This window comes from Mya arenaria, chromosome 12 (assembly GCF_026914265.1).
Source record: "Mya arenaria isolate MELC-2E11 chromosome 12, ASM2691426v1".
Lineage (NCBI taxonomy): Eukaryota > Metazoa > Mollusca > Bivalvia > Myida > Myidae > Mya > Mya arenaria.
This window is the reverse complement of record NC_069133.1, coordinates 64,824,936-64,838,518: the sequence shown is the minus strand read 5'-3', so window position 1 is coordinate 64,838,518 and position 13,583 is coordinate 64,824,936.

The window sequence follows — 13,583 nt, the reverse complement described above, 5'->3', positions numbered from 1 at the left end:
TGTTTTGTATTGATAATAAACAAAAATTAAAATCCATTTCCTCTTCTTTAATATTAAACACATGGTTTATTATTGATGTGAACAATTCCTTTTAAAGGGATATATTTTGGCATGTGTATAAAGTACAATGCTCTTTTGTTATCTTTACAAATATGAAATTGTTATCCTGGAAATGATGCACTTGATAGGTTTAACCCACCACTATTATTTTAATTAAGTAACATTCGATTGTAAATCAAACAGTTTAGCTTCTGATTTGTCAATACACGTTAATTCTCTAGCAATAAATACGGAAGCACTTTGAAAAAATTCTGTATAACTGTACAAATGTGCGTCGCTTATATTAAACCAAATCTGTTTATCATTTCGTTAAAAAGTAACAAAGTGTGATCACGTTTCCTTCATGGGAAGAATGATTTTACTGCTATCATGTTCCTTTCTTGTACTTTGTTTATTGCATGTTAACTTTGATGTTTCTACTTCGGAGGACGTTCAAACTGGTCTTGTGGTATGCTTTGGTAGGAATCTATACAGCGTTAGTGTGTTTCCGTATATGGTAGATAATGTCGATAACATATGTACCAAACACGGTTATGTTGGAGGTATTATAACACCACCTATTTCATCGGGACTGTATAGGAACAGTGGCGTCAAGATATTTATCCCTAAAGGTCAGCGGATAAATGTGACATTTGTAGGACATAGCGTCAGTTCGTTAACGGCAAACTCACAAAGGGCACACAATTGGACAGTGTGGTCAGATAATCACTGTTCCGTTTTAAATCTGAATATACTAGTAACAAACGGTTCAATACCTTCCATAGAAGAGTATACTTTTATTTACCCAAACATCTCCCGGGATACCGTTCCTTTTAAATTATTCAACTCGACATGTTCGGAATACGTTACTCCTGTTTACAGCAATCCGAACAAAACACCGAACTCAACGTATATGAACCAATCGACAATAGAGAAGTGTCAGGAAAATTGTCAAGAAGATAATTCTTGCGTTGCGTTTGATTTTTTCGATTTGAACGACACCTGTAGAAGGAACTTCACAGCACCAGGACTGTACTTCATTGAACACAGCCTGTGTAGTACTATTAATGAAACTATAATTTCTGGAGTAAAGGTAAGTTGCAGTCTTCAACCGTACATTGAAGAACTAAATAATGGCGACATGATTTTGAATAGCAATACAACCAACCAATCGATTAACCGAGCCGAGATAGAGGAAAAGGTTGCTCAGCTTGTCAAAAATCTTACAATACCAAAATATTCGACATTGAAGTACCGACAGAGATATTTCAGTAGATACGAAGGGAGAGCTTCTTCGGTATCAGCAGGTATTGTAGCAATCACTGTAATCATCTCGGTCTTGGCGTTGCCTATTGCATCGGATCTTCTGGTCTGGTATAAAGAGAGAGAGAGACGTGCGTCGAAGCGAAGGAAAGGCAGAAAATCTAGAAAAGTATCAGATGCAATAGACATCCAAGATCTAGAAATGGAATCGAGTCCTGTTATTGATAGCGGCCGCTGTGGTTGTCCTGACACAGACATTGAAACGAAGTCAGATAGTTATAAGAGCCGCTTTAATCTGCAAAACATTGAAATGGAGGCAAGGCCTGTCATAAATATTAGACGCTTTCTCGACAGTAAACGCGAATCTATTTCAAAATAAGAGAATTTAGTTTTGTGTTCTATGTAAGTGTTTCAAGCGAATGGCTTGGATGTGAAAGTTTGGATACTGGGTTTGTCCCAGTAGTTTTCGTTGTTTTATTGAACACACAAGGAAGTCCGAGAGAACGGACATAAAGAGAATTATATAACTTATCACAAATATGTAAAAAGGCGGTTTTATGTTCGATCATTATGACTTACAAATGCTGTATAAAGTATTGAACCCTTTTATTCATTGCAAACTTCGGGGCTTATCGGGTATCAATAGTTTCCACTGCCTCATTGGCCACATACGAACACAAAAATTGATGAGTTAATTGTGTTTTAAGCTTCACATTCTTGTTAATTTTCAAGAAGACAAATCATTTTATATTTTCCTGAGTTTCTGGAATTGTGCCGAATTTTAGTAATTTTTGTGTACTTTGAAAAAGAAAGATTTTGTAGTTTTGTAGTAATCTTTTTTTATAAGCTTGTATCATATTCCCGAGCTAGTCGTTGATTAGATAAATGCCCTTTTAAAGTTTATATTGATATCAGATATGCTGCAAGATTTATTTTCAATGTCAAGCTACACTCATTTATGCAAATAAATAATGTCCATCAACGGTAGGTTCAATAAGAATCATCAGTTGCCATGAAACCACATGCCATAATTGTAATACAGTGATTTAACATGAAAACATAACATACAACTGAGGGCCATATGACATTAGCCGAGGGGGCTGACTGGCCGGTTCTTATATGGTAAGCCATATGACATTAGCCGAGGGGGCTGACTGGCCGGTTCTTATATGGTAAGCCATATGGCCACAAATGGTGTGTTATATTTCAATATGTTCCCAAACATGTTATACTACCATTCATTATTGAAGATTCCCAGAAAGTTGACAACGTTTTTTTTTTTTCTTGAAAGCGGCATTTACATTAACGACCGTTTTTTTTCAGTTTCCACTGCTTTTTTGTTCCCATACGAACACTACAGGAATTGATGAGTTAATTGTGTTTTAAGCTTCACAATCTTGTTAATTTTGAAGAAGATAAGTCATTTCCTGATTTTCTGGAGTTTGCCGAATTTTAGTACGTTTTGTGTTCTGTGTAAAAGAAAAGATTTTATTGTGTTGTAGTAATCTTATTTTATAAGCTTGTATCATATTTCCGAGCTAATCGCTGATTAGATAAATGCCCTTTTAAAGTTTATATTGATGTCAGAAAGGCTGTACTATTTATTTTCAATGTCGAGCTACACTCATTTATGCAACTATGCGGCATTTACATTATCGACCGTCAATTTAGATTTAAAGTTATTCCATTTAACAGTATAAGTAGTTTAAAATAAAGTGTTAGTACCAGCATTAATAACAAGTGTGTATATATGTATGTGTCATTAACGTACATGTGACTGTTTGACCTATGCTTTATTGTTTGTATAATGTTTACATAAATTTATCATTGTTATTGATAGATCTATGTGCATGTATGTTTTGCTTTAAATATAATATTTGCTTCAATATGCCCTATTTTTATTATTATCAATTATATTACTATTATTGGCAGCATGCAGTTTCGCTTAGAACTTATCCAGTGGCATTGTTATTAGTAACAAATAATGAAGGTCAACCTAGCTGGTACGACTATGGCACTTTGGTGTTTCTGCATAGCTATCAAGCGCAACAGGCAGCCAACAAATGTAATTCATGGAAATAACAAAACAAAATGTAAATAGTATAGAGAAGAATAAAACAGCTTGTTGAACATGGTCATGTTGACGCACAAGACATCCTCCATGGCTGAAGCTCGAAGCACAAGACTGTTGATAAAATCAAACAAATTTTATTTCAGAAAAACATTCTTAGAAATAGTTGTTAAATTTCAAAAGGAAGTCGAAGCTACAGCCAGTTTCTATTTTTGTTTTGAGGATTGTCCTTACAGTACTGATAACATTGATGTCATGACAGACCATAGTTGACTTTAATCATAGTAAAACAGTCGGTAAACGTTAAGCGCCAAATAATCAATGTATTGGCTGTATGGGATTTAAAACCAACGACAAAATAGTTATCGTTGATGAAAACATACAGTGTTATCTTAAGCCGTGTTAATTTAACGATTAAGAATGCTGATGTTTTGATGTGCTGTAAGCTTTTTAATTTTTAATAGCCTTGTCTGTTGTAGACATAAACAAAACAACCAATTAAACAGAATATATTTATTCTTGTCCCTATTAAGTTGTTGACACCACATGATAAAAAAAAATTAACCATCCAACAGTTTTACTTTGCAATAAAACTATGAAATATGTTTAATGAAAACAACCTTTATAAAAACAAGTGTATAAATTTACTAAAGAAAAAATAATCACCATGCTAAAAATAACTTAGGTCTTATACCTTTATTACAAACTTTTGGACACATTTAATGGGTATTTAATAACTTGTCCACTTACGCCTAGGCTACTGTTTGTGTATAGCTTGGCTCACACTATCAGTAATTGAACAACGCTAAGGCCTAGAAACCGCGAACTTGCTAAAGTTTCCTCAAACATGACCACTAAAATTATTTTGACGTCAGTTGGTCAAAAGTCAAGGTCTTGGTGACTCATAGCTGAAAATCCGATTTCGTTTAATAACTGAATAATGCTTGTATCTAAGTACTTCAAACTTGGTATGCTAGTCAACAGCATCTGATTCCCTGAGTCATGTTTCAAAAACATTCTTTTTGAATCAAAATCAGTCGTGACACCAAACCACAAAGAAAATGTACATTACATCAGAGAGGATGGAATGGACTATTTGGATAAATATTCATGAATATATATTGAAGTAATATATGATAAAAATTTACGAAATACACAGGGACCAAATGACTACTCAATTTGTCGTCGCAAGCCTTATCAAACGCAGTTATATCAGATCTAGTGAAATACAATTGGAAAAGAGCCAGCTAAGTCAGAAAGAATTAAATTGTCGGGTGTCGCAATAAAATGCACTGAGTTGATTTGTAAACTATGCTTGTTAAATGCTTTTAGTATATATTTAAAAAAAAATAGTAATTTGCTGAAACTACAGCCGTTGAATAAGAAGTAACATTAAAAGTCTTTTAATACAGTGCTGCGATAATTTCAATGCGAATATCAATCAAAATACCATTGTTAATAATACCAGCTGTCCGCTAGTTTGAATGTGTTTAGTATAACTAATTCGTTCATTCTTCTAGTTTGGACATTTCCCAATATTTTGACACTTAATTTAATTATATAATTGTTCATCATGATTGTTTACGAAAATTAGAAATAACATACTAATCCTTCAGCATGTTGCTGCGATTTAAAATCGCCGTTGTAGCAGATTCATGCCAACGCTGATAGGGTGTTTTGTTATTAGAAAGCTGAAAGCTGAATTGAAACTCTAGAAACTCTAACGTCACACAATTCCGTAAATAACGTGCACTTGACGCTCCACTAGATCAAAACATTGAGAATGATACAGCGACACCGACATCCTGAAATAATTGAGGTTGAACAACGGCAAGCATATAATAATGAATATAAAGAATCACGTGGAATGATAACAGCTGATTTAAGAGGGATTTTCCGAATCCATTAAGGATGGAAAAAAAACTTAAAACAATGCCAGCTGCGAAAAATGAATAAGATAAGATAATGTCACACACACACACACGCACGCACGCACACACACGCACATGCGTACACACACACACACACCCATGCGCGCGCGCACACACATGCGTACACACACACACACACACACACACTCACGCACGCACGCACGCACGCAGGCACACACCTTCCCGCATACGCGCACACGCACACGCACACACAAAACTGAATACACCGTTTTTGGCGATGGGTACATTAGTGCCGAAATAAGTCTCATACCACTAGGAGTTACGCAGTTTGATCATTTGAAATGTTGCCCTGCGGAGGTCTGTCAATGAATCAAATCGACTTCCTTTCAATTGTGTTTTGATTGTAGGGAAGATGGCAAAATCAAAAAGTGATTAATCTGAAGAACATGGTTGGTGATTATTTGTCTCGAATCCAATGACGCCGATCTTAAATCGTGTCGATTGTGCAGTATGGAACGATACATTTCCATATGCAAGATACAATCCCGGTCTCTTTTATCTGCAGCGCATGCACGAGGTCGGAACAAATATAGGTTACTTACATCATTACGCTAGACATATAAATAAGGTATCACATTCTTATTAAAAAAACATTTTTACAAGTTTTTTATGTTTGAGGTATTTGAGCAGTACAAATTGTGCTTAATAGTAATACAGTATTTGTTGTATACTGATATATCTACATTAGGAAATATTTGAACAAAATAGACAGTGTGATATCAATTTTTTTAATATTTGATCAATAATACGTATCAAGTACAAGAAGTAAAAAAAAAACTTCCTATGTTGCTATAGTATTCTGCATTTTCGGTCGTGGCTTTTCACGGCATGGCTAAGAATCATCGCGTGGATCTCGGTAACCATGATTAATATGTATTACCCGCAACTTTTACACACACGGGCCTTCTGTGGAGGAGGAGATCCGCTCCGTTTTAGCCAAACACCAAAAGTTAATAAATAACTCGAGGCAAAGCCACTCGTGAAATATTACTTTTGCTTCTCACTCTGTGAAATATAATGCATAGCTTTAACTGAAACAAACAATTATCCTCTACATAAACCCTTAGTTAGTAAGTTATATCATATTTATTTCGTAATCTATTGAAATTCACATTTGTTTAAGAATAAAACTATTATTAATCAACAAATGTTTTTGAAGAAAAGATTATTTTTATATCGCATTATAAATTCACACACCATTGGTCCGTTAGTATTTTATGAATTGTTCCGTAGCCGACACCGGACATCTCTAATAGCGTCCGGACCTTTAACCGTCGGTCCTTTGATAAGGCGTGAACGACTGACCTCACAAACCTCGCACCGTATTGTTTTCTTTCTTCCTCTACCGTCGTCATATTCAAGACTCTCTCCGAGGTCACAGAAACGCCAGTAAAAACTCTCCGAGGTCACAGAAACGCCAGTAAAAACTCTCCGAGGTCACAGAAACGCCAGTAAAAACTCTCCGAGGTCACAGAAACGCCGGTAAAAACTCTCCGAGGTCACAGAAACGCCGGTAAAAACTCTCCGAGGTCACAGAAACGCCGGTAAAAACTCTCCGAGGTCACAGAAACGCCGGTAAAAACTCTCCGAGGTCACAGAAACGCCAGTAAAAACTCTCCGAGGTCACAGAAACGCCAGTAAAAACTCTCCGAGGTCACAGAAACGCCAGTAAAAACACGGCCAAATAAAGTTTTCAGATTTTACTGACCAATAAAAAAACTATGGTAACAGTTCTCACTGACCAATGAAAACCTATGCTATGAACCAATCTGAACCAAAGTTTTAGCCGTTTGCGCAATAATTCGTCATTACCATGTTATCGAAATATTGGTTGATATCATAGGTTTCTCGCGCCGTATGCACACTAATTTCTCAAAGCCTAGGCTATCAGAGCTAAACCTGTGACATTGCAGGCTTTATTAATTATTGTTAAAACGGCGTGCCATACCGGGGATTTTGTATTTCAAAGAACTAATAAAGGAAAACTCAGGTACATGTCGGAACTTGCCATAAATGACGGTCTTTTATTATACCGGAAAGTCTGCGAAATAAATATTAAAAACAATATCATCATTAATTCCATTGAAACCTAAAACTCAGATTATCATTATTAAAACTCTTATGATTTAACAAAACAAACCCGGAATACCCTAAGTTAAAATGCGGAAATGCTTTAAATATTATTTAACTCTCGAGCTCAGCACTTTCCTTAAACATGAGTTGCAACCAATTTAGCTCAATCATTTTAATTGAACAAACTTGGCGCACTGGAAAGCTATCTGAGGCTACCACGTGACCGTCTCGTGCATTGCGTGTTGCGTACAAGACGCTTACAATGTCCTTATCATATAACGCAGTTTGGTTTCATTCTATGTCTGATTCCCTTTGAAGCCGACCAAATGTGATAGAGTAAGTTTGCATGACAATGAATTCGTCCGAAAATCATCCTGTTCTTCCAAGCATCAGTTTCATAGGGGAACAGTTGTAATCTTAATAGTCTCACCACGGATGGATAACTATTAGTTATCACAGAAAGTCTAACCCACTTTTGAAAAAAAAACTAAATAAAACATGTTCTATTTTTGAAAGAAAAAACAAAATATGCGAAGTCATACATAATTTTATGCCGTCATAGCATATTATATTGATCTTCGGTTTGAAGGTCTGGTTCCATTAAAGCTGTTTTTTAGACATTTCTGTAATATGTTACCTACGTATCATCGCGTAACGAGTAAAAATGTATTGGAAAACGTTTATGAATCTTAAGTTCTTTAAATTCACGTCCATGGAATTGCCATTTCTAGACAACTGAGTAAATGTCAATTTAATCATTCATATCCGTGGTCTATCGGTGTCATAACATCCCACTATTGCATCAAGTGTTCTTGTACATTATTCTCAGCTGCATAGTTTCATGGTCAGAAACATATAGAAACATTGTGCAGGTTTTAATTATTATTTGTGTATTGGCGCTAATTTTACTGCATAAAGGTATAGAATGTAGAGTATAATAAGCTATGTCATATTTGTTTTCTTAATAAATGTTTACTTGCGAAATAAATATTAAGTGTTCAAAAAAGAGTAGTGTCACCATATCTTAAATACACAGTGTGGTGAGTGGTTCAGACCTGACATCAAGCGGAATTTCCTTACAAAAAATAAGGAAACACTTTGAAAAATTGCTAATTAATTCACTGAGGGCAAAGTGGTTTAGGAGAAGTTGTTTGTTGGTGCATATATGCGTCCTCGAGCTTTAATACATGACATTTAACATGCTAGAAGGCTACAAATGTTATTATCATTGCTCCTTGTCTTGGTTAGGATGAAAACAGTTTTGGTGTTATTTTTCATTTCGTGTGAAAGAGACAACCGATGAAGAGGAGCTCTCTCATACAATTCCTTTGAATAACCTTAAAAATACTTGATTTCAGTACGTTTGTACAATCAATAACTAGGAGCTAAATTGCAAGGAATAATATTTTCCCGGCAACATTGATATCCCTCATGCTTAAAAGTTGCACGAATCTTTATTTAAAGTCGGGTATATGATTACATTTGTTTTTAGCTCAATGAGCTGTTTTCCTAGATGAATAGCAAAGATACATAACATAACGAAACATAACAATTAATTGAGGAATGAATTGTTGACCTGAAATAAGAAGAATATAGTTTTAAATGGGCTACACATACACAATTAGTTAATATCCATTCAGACAATTATAAAAGTAAGATGGATTAGAGCACTGTATGCAATGATAAACAACATACATTTTAAACAGCAAAGTTATATACATGGAAATTACAGCATGTTTTAGTTATGTGTTGTTGGTAAAAAAGGTAAATATGTTTTTGTTTACTATAGGTTGCTAGAAACAGTCTTTTGAAAGTATTCCTAAGAGGAAGACTTAAAATGTCATGTGATCTGTAGTTCTTATTAGTTTTGCTGACATTATCCGACACATCGATGTACAAAGACAAAGTTGGTCACATTTTTTGGTTATTCCCTACCTTCAGGCAACAATCCAAAACTCTGCCCGGCCATCCCGCTGACAAAATCAGCACACATACTGTGTGTAATACTAAATAGTAACAGACTATGCTGAAAAAACACGCCAAGTCTTTGTATGTGTTAGATAGATGTTTATTTTATAGATATTTGGAAAGAAATATAGATAATAATATAGAAATTTGGAAAAAAATGGCATGCGCACCTTTTTGGCTATTAATACTATTAATACTATCGATACTGTCAATCGACATTAATGCAGGTGCTCGCGGTAACTTTGACTTGTGTTTCACAATCAGCGCTGGTTAGGTGTTCGTGATTGTTGATACACTTTGGTCATCACTACACCGGACGGAAACCGTTAAATATATCCTTGTAAGGTTTAAAGTATTGAATTTACGGCTATTATGTATGTGCCAATCGATTAGAGAGTCCCTTTAACGATGTTCAAGTGTAATGTGCGACCGGACGTATAGCATCGCCTATTTCATTCGGACTACAGTGATACATTTACACATTTGTAAAACATCGAGGTTACTTAAATAATTTAACATTGGGGTTTGTATGTATATTACTTAGATCATGTGGGCTAGAATAGTGTTTGAGTATTTTTGTTGCTAAATAGCGGAGAGAAAGTTTCATATACAACGGAAGAGCGTGTAAAATACACTTACTAGCCGTTAATTGGAAAAGAAAACTTGGTGAGGACAACAACCTGGGTTGTATTCTCTTCTTCATATCGATCATGCAATAGGGGGCTGATTGTGAATTAAATTATCAATCCATGGTTGCATGAGCCAAGTGCTTAACGCAAAAATGGCTTACCCATTATGGAAACATATTTGCTGTTGAATTTAAAACGCTTCAATGAAAATGCTATTTATATCGCAATTTGATTCTCGTTCGATCTGCCATGATTAACACAATTTAATCAATCTAAAGCGATTGTTATTAAAGTGTTACAGTTAAAAGACCAGAAACTACGATATACTCCTTAAAATTACTTATACTTAAATGAAACGAATGCATCTTAATTCGTTTTTTTTTTAAGTTATTTAATAGACAATAACTGAATTTGCAATATTCTTTAAACACATTTAGTATGGATTAAACGATTATGGAGTAAAGCCGAAAGTCGATTATTTACGTCCGAGGTCGGCGATAATCGATTATTTAAACCCATAATAGATGTGTCGCTATGTACAGCAAAGGTATGTAACCAGGGTAGTAAACTCTCACAACTTTCTTTCAAAAAGGTAGCGCTCATAGAAAGACGTGATCTTTACGATTCTCCTGACAATATACGGTCGATTGGCCGTGGAAGTACTTCGAGATGAGAAAGAGAAAAAAATGGGCAATCTGTCAAATCTAGTTTTATCATGGAAACGACCACATGCAGTGTGTGTGGGAAGTGGTATGCCCACACAGCTAAACGAATGCACTACATGACTAAATGACTATGCTGAACGTTTTCGTCAGGGTGAAGCTTGGATACAAAAAGAAGTTTAAGAAATTGCGTGCTATCAGTCTTTGTCGGTTGATTTTTTTACAAGTTAAGATTAAGATTTAAGGTTGAAACTCAAACAGTTCATAACATAATCTGTATTTGTTATACACATGACAGTAATGTTAGGACGGGACTGGGAATCATGTTTACGATGATTTTCTCTTTTTTGGGAAGATTTGCTCATTTTGCGAATTGTTGCCCTTGGGACTCTTTGTGTATGATGTTTTGGCCTTTTGCGAGATATAAGGATAATAATCTATTATGTTTTCGGTCTTTGAGAGATCTGGTCAGTATAAGTAAAAAATGTTGTATAACGATTTTGTTCTTTGTTGTATAAGGGAAAAAACTGCTACATTAGACGATGCGAAGTACGAAGAAGTGTTATTCATCTAACCATGATTGATTAAACAATGGCTTACTGTTTTAGCAGTGCATTGGAGTCAAAGACTTTAGATAACGTTCAACCATGAGTGAATGTTATGACATGAATATGTTCATAATACTTTGTTTTGGTTTATATCATTCCTGATACTTTTCTTAAAGGTGTAGACAATTTTGCATATAAAATCATCATAGAATGCTAGAACAGTACGCTATTTACTGGGCTCATGGAAAATAAAGTGGGAAGACATTTCAGAGCGATATTTTAGAAGAGAAAAAAACGCTGCTTTTATGGGTGCAGAGAAACATTTTCGTGTTCTTGATGCCAAATATCCCGGAATGTTTGATGTATTTTTGTTTGTTTTTTAATAATATGTAAAATGTATGTTAGAAAAAATATCACTAATATTCCTCTTTTCGTCTTGAAAGATTGTAATTGTTTCAATTCTGCTTTAAATGAGAACGCAATAATGTTGTCATGCATGTAAGATAGTGTCAATTAAGTTTTTTTTAATTTGTTATCAGCAATCAAATTCCATTTAAACAATATCACAATTATTTAAGGTAAGCAGTCACCAATGTACAGTAAAGAGGTCTAATTAATGATCAGAGAACTAGTTTCTTTACGGATCAAGGTCCTTAAAATGAGAACTTTAGGCGGTTATCCACCTGTTGTTGACTTTAAGAAGTCAATTGTTGCTAATAAATGGAAAAAAAGACTTAGAGCTTATCACGTTCTTATACCGTTTCATTGATCGGGTAAATATGCATGGTATCAAAACACATTGCAACTAATTAACATAGCCGTAGTATTCATAATAATGTTATGATAACCCTTGATTCGTAAACTTCAACGGTAAATGTAAAATGTACTCCAGATCGCGTTGAAATAGATGAGAATAATGAATAAATCATCATGAAACTATTTCAAGCATAATTCACGGTCATATTAGGTTGAACTGAAACATTTTACCGTTGTGTAAGATCATGGGTTAGACAGCATCCAATTAAGATTTGCAAATACCCCGTGGCATCTGCTTTCATTTATCTTTGAGAAAGCATACTTTTTTGGCTAAAATATTAAAACATATGCATCAAAGTTTCCATGCCTAATCGTGTCCTTGCCTCTACTTTATAATTATGTATGTCGTGAACGTCAATATTTTTATCATTTTTGTCTGAATTCAAACGATGTCTTAAGTTTACACATACAGATTACTTACATTTATCTGTTTAAAAATACATACATGTCATGTACTTCTTATTGAACACGTTGCATTTGTTGTGGACTTTTAGGTGAGGAAACTATAAATCTGAACGCAACTGGATGTTTAATTCATGATAAATTATGAATGCATATATGCGTACTTTACATAGAAAGCGACTGATTTAGCCTCTGTCAACTCTTATCCTATACGAAAGCCATTAAAAAGTCGGATAATTGACATAGTATCAAGGTTTGTACTTAAATTAGTTAAATACATTGTTTAAATGACCTCAAGGCCGGATACTGGCAGGTTGAGATGGATGAAGCTGATAGGGAACAAACGGTGTTTCAGGTTTGCCGTTCGGCATGTTGCATCAAGACTGACCCCACAAAGACTGAAGGTGTACACAACTGGCCTTTACCTTTAGCAAACCCTTTATGGTGCTCATAATCGCCTCTTCTAGTGGTCTTATGGCCGTGTTGTACCAGAAGTCCGATGGTGTAAATTGGGTTCTGGACTTTGCTAGCCGGAATCTCAAGAATCAAGAAAAATGATTTTTTGCACTGGAATTGGCCCTGTGGTCAGTAGAGCTCTGTGATAAGTACAACATTTTCATGTATTAAAGTCGGGTATATGATAACATGAAACATTAGCTCATTGAGCGATTCTACGACATGAAGTATAAGTCGCTTACGCTCCCTTGGATAAAAATCGTATAATGTGTATTACATGTATCAAAATACTTTATGTGTGTGTGCGGGGGGAGTTAAAATGTCTTCCTTCACAACAGCTGCCTCTGTTAAACAATAGAGGTAAACGTTTTTGCATGCGGACTGTACCATATTTTTGATAAAGAATTGAATACATTGTCTTACATAATGTACACAAACAAACTAATATCTGTTGCCTTGACAATGATTTTTCTATTATTATTACTATTTTCATTTTGGTATCCAAAAGGCAATAATTATTTTCTAGAAAATATAACTTAGATCTGTATTTTCAAAATAAAAGGTGTTAAATGAATTTTGTTTACTTAGCCTTACCTGGCACTTCATCAGTAAAATAGACCACGTTAACATAATAATAGACTTAAATAATAATTTGCAATTTCGCTCTAACACTCAGCTAAATATATTCCGTGTTTCTCCAAAGA